The sequence below is a fragment of the Pyxicephalus adspersus genome, chromosome 7, assembly GCF_032062135.1.
Source record: "Pyxicephalus adspersus chromosome 7, UCB_Pads_2.0, whole genome shotgun sequence".
In the NCBI taxonomy this organism is placed as follows: Eukaryota; Metazoa; Chordata; class Amphibia; order Anura; family Pyxicephalidae; genus Pyxicephalus; species Pyxicephalus adspersus.
This window is the reverse complement of record NC_092864.1, coordinates 63,273,700-63,278,189: the sequence shown is the minus strand read 5'-3', so window position 1 is coordinate 63,278,189 and position 4,490 is coordinate 63,273,700. Positions and strand designations below refer to the sequence as shown.

The following is a 4,490-nucleotide window of genomic DNA, read 5'->3' as shown; positions in this document are numbered from 1 at the left end:
ACATTAGATTGTGAGCTCCTCTGAGGAATAGTGACATGGCTATAGTATGGACATAGGACTATGGTAGGGACATTAGATTGTGAGCTCCTCTGAGGGACTGTGACATGACAGGACTCAGTAACGCACTGTGTATAATCTCAATGTTATAAAAAATACATAGTGATAGATTTATATATTACCTCACCTGTCTTCTTATTATATTAAATAAAAACTTGTTAGAATATATTTGCACACAATACAACTGAATGTACTTTTTACAATAAAAATACATGATATTACCATGAAACCCTCAGATCACCATCCTGTTATTCTACAGGTTTCACATTTTTACTAGTTGTATGGCACCCATGTATAGAAAATAAAGAGTTTCATGCATTTCATTTATTATAAAGTTCTAAAAGAACTCATTGAAGATAACTTTCTCCATACAATGAAGTTGTTTGTAGATGTTTTTAAGTTGTTTGTGCCCTGACGAGAAGCTTTCAGTTTTCCTTCCTGGGCTACAGACATGTCTACACATGGAGAACTTCCTTGTAGTGAAATAACATACTCACACCAATCCAAAAACACACGATCCGGGCTTCGGTAGTTTCTCCAAAGTTTGCCAAAGTGTGATCAGCCTCCTAGACTGGGGGATCCCAGAGCTGTGACCCCCCGAGCAGATGTATAGGAAGCAGAGCTCCTTCTGATATGACAACCGATCAGAGCAAGCATGTCACTTCCTACACCGGTGTCAGGAGCCCAGCCCCGGGACAGCCCAGATCCCACAGCACTGATCAGACTATACGGCGTTACCAGGGAGGGGTCAGAACTTTTTAAGAAGTTTAGAAGTTTCTTGAAGACTGGCAGCATTAGAATCTATTTAGAGGAAAGTTCCGCCATTCTATGATCCCTGCACATACTAAAATGTACATTGCTTAGCCCTAATGTCTTCCCTGAAAGTAGAGGAAAACACAGAATTCATAGTATGTTGTATTGCTGCTTATTTACACAAATATTTTGACAATTTAAAAAAAAAAAATTTACACATCGGTAATAAACTCTGAATAGATTTCAAAAACTGGTGAAGAAAGATCAAACACTGTATGTCTAGCTGCAAAATGTGCCATTGGTAATATGGTTAATAGTTTAGATCTATTTGTACCTAATGGTATTGCTATTTGAAGAGATCTTTTTAGCTCCTCAGTGGATAGTACACTGGCAGTGACAGGTTCTCTTTATAGGAAATTTGGGATTTCCTGATACCAGGGGTAGATAGTCTGCAGATTCCTGGAGCTGTGTTCACTGCCCAGCTGTATTAGATACACCATGTTAATAAAAGTGTTAAAGGATTACAAAGAAACATTTTTACTTTTATTATATATCAGAATTGAAACAACTGGTTTTGTGGCTATATTATTATTATTACTATTATTAATAAACAGGATTTATATAGCGCCAACATATTACGCAGCGCTGTACATTAAATAGGGATTGCAAATGACAGACTAATACAGACAGTGATACAGGAGGAGAGGACCCTGCCCCGAAGAGCTTACAATCACACAATCATTTTACTCCAGCCACCAGCAACATATGACAGCAAAATGACTTTTTCAGGAGCCATCCCCTCCTTACTATCCCCATTACTGTTAACATAAAGAAAGAAACAAAGTTTATACCCCCCCATCCTCTCTAGTGAACACCTCACCTTTAAAAGCCCATGTCTGAAAGTCCCCTGCATTCCAATAGGCTAATCTAAACCAGGGCGTTTCCTTGAGGCGGTATAGAGAACGCTCCTTGCAATGTATAAAAACGTGGGAAACATAGGAAAACGGGCCTATTGATTTCAATGGGTGCTTGAGCTGTGATCAGGGTTTCCCTTTTTCTCAGCCAATCCACAGACACTCTCCTGATTGCTCCCGCAGCCCTAGAGGAGCAATCAGCGGAGCTCTGCTCCGCTCTCCTGACAACTCTGCTTTCTTGATTGCTTCCGCAGCCCTAGGAGGGCTGTGGCATGTGTTTTGCAAAAAACGCATATAAATGTGGTAGGAAAGTTTACATGCATTTTTAAAACCGTCCACGTAAACCCAGCATATGAGAAATGCAGTTCTCACTTTTGCAGCACCAGATGTACAAGTGGGTGCATACGCACAGTGCAGTGCACTCATTTTGGTGAAAAATGTGATGTGCTCCTTATAGCAATGAGGGTTGGAGTGCTTTTTATTGCACATAGACCAATGCACCAGAGGGCCTTTCTCATACCATTGCATGCTGCTATGCATAAAAGTACTTGTCAGTAGGGATAAGCGAGAAGGCCTCCGACAGTCTTGCGGAAATTTCCTCGAACTTCCGATGGGTCCGCAAAATTTCGGCGAACTGATTTCGTGAATTACATTAAAGTCAATTTGGGGAAAATTCGGGTCATTTTTCGGGACTGTGTAGAGCTTCTACAGCCTCCGAATACATTTAAAAAGACTGATTTATATGACCTCTTAATAGAGATTCTCAGGTGCCTCCAATCAGCTGTGACCGCAGGTTCCCCCGGTCCTTTGGCTGTACTAATCAATGATAAGTATAGCCCAGAGACCGTGGAAACCTGGATGGTCACAGCTGAACTCATATGACCTCTCATATAAGTTTAGTATGCCTGCAGTCAGAGCTGAAAGGCCCAATTTGCAGTGAGATCGAAATTACAAATCTCGCTCACTCATCCCTACTTGTCAGGAGCCTAAAGTCAGCTTCAGATTATGAGCTGCAATCTGCTGATTGAATAATGAGGTAGTAGAAAGGAGAGGAGCTAATATACTGGTGGGATGGCAAAAAACCCAGGATCTCTGGAAGTGACACCAGGATCTGGGAGCTCAAAAAGTAATGGGCAGGATGAGGGGGTATGCTGTGACAGTAAAGCAGACCATTTGGCAGGGAGGGGTTTAATCTAATAGCACAGACACAGACCACCAATTTAAAGAAGGTACAAACATTGACCGTCAATGACAGAAGGGCAAAACTTTGACCATCAATGTAATAGGGACCAGTCATCGGTCACCAATAAAAACTGAGCATATACATTGACCACTAATGTCAGTGGGCACAGACACTAACCACCAATGTAAAAGGGCATAGACACTAAAAAAAACTGGGCATAGACATTGACCATAGTGGGGGGAAGGCCCCTGTCAAAAATGCACACTGAAGCTAGCTCAAAGAAATGACTTACTAAATAGTTTCCCCAGAATTCAGTGCAGGAATACAATATCCACAGCAGCAACTACATTTTTGGGTGCTGTTGGCCATATTGCATTGTCAATTGATTTACTAAAGAAAAATACATTTACATACCTTCTGCATGGGACAAATGACATTTCTGAAAACAGTATAAAGTGAAGGCTCCAAATACACAGCACCCCATTTCCCTGAACCCTGCCATTCTGACTACTGGTGTCTGGAAGAAGGTCCCATGTCACACAAACCATGACAAAAAAGATGTGTACCAGTTAATTACACTGCAGCTTTTTACACCATTGTTATTTCTTTCTATTGGTGTTAACAAAATAACAATTGTAAGATGTTAGAGTATATATGAATTGTAAAGCACAATTCAAAAGAAGATAAGTAACAGTTTTGCACAGCCCTCTGATAAATCAAACATGGGTACAGCTAAGAAGGAAAACAAGTCAAGAATGTCAGACAATGAAAAAGGCATTTGAGAGATATAATGGCCCTCCAAAGGCTAAGCACAGGTACACTTTAAATATATATCCCCGGTCTTGAACTGTCCTCCTACTGAAGCCCCCCAGCTCCTTACAGTTCCATTACACTACCATGTTCTTGCACCTGCAGGAGGGGGGGGGGGATGTTTAAATTTCAGAAATGGGTACAAAAGCCCCCCAAGCAATAAATGCTATCATAAGTGTCACCACTATTGTGAACTATTACACCCCTAAAGGTTATTACGCTTATTACAAAACATGGAGGTGAGGTCACAATACATCGGCACTGGGCATTTGGTGCATAATACAATGACAATGTAAAAATGGGATGTACTAAAAGAGAGGGCATTAAAAAGTTGAAAAAAGCAATAGGAGATAGAAAGCTGAATTTTGCCCTTGATAGGTTTAATCACCCAACTACAGCCCCCTCCCCTCTTACCCAGGTGAAAACAAACTCTGGGTAGAACTCCATACTTGGCAAAGTTCCAACTAGTGGCCTCCAGCAAGTAGCCTGGAGGAGGTCAGGTAGATGGGAAGAGATGGAGGTGGCTGGCCTGTTTGGTTGTGTTGGACCAGATGGTAGAGGGAAGCATGATCCATATTTTCCTTATTGTGTGCTAACTGCACTACTCTCTCTGCTGCCTATATTGATAGTGTTCTGTAAGATTTAGAGGGTTAGGATTAGACACTGGTAGGAGGAGTAAAATTAGGCACTTGGTAGCTGGGTTATTGTTAGGCAGGAGGGGTAAGGTTAGGCACTCGGTAGATGGGTTATTGTTAGGCAGTGGGCAGGAGGGG

General features: G+C 41.5%; 1 protein-coding gene across 2 annotated transcripts in view; it reads right to left on the bottom strand.

Moving 5' to 3' along the window:
* Positions 1-731, bottom strand: part of LOC140335799 (caspase-8-like) — a 22,317-nt gene extending 21,586 nt beyond the window's left edge. Inside the window, exon 1 of one of the 2 annotated variants that reach the window (XM_072418740.1) lies at positions 555-731. The gene's annotated coding sequence lies outside the window, so the exon portion shown is untranslated. The remainder of the gene's footprint in view (positions 1-554) is intronic. The other variant, XM_072418739.1, reaches the window with a different exon arrangement.
* Between the last annotated feature and the right edge of the window lie 3,759 nt (positions 732-4,490).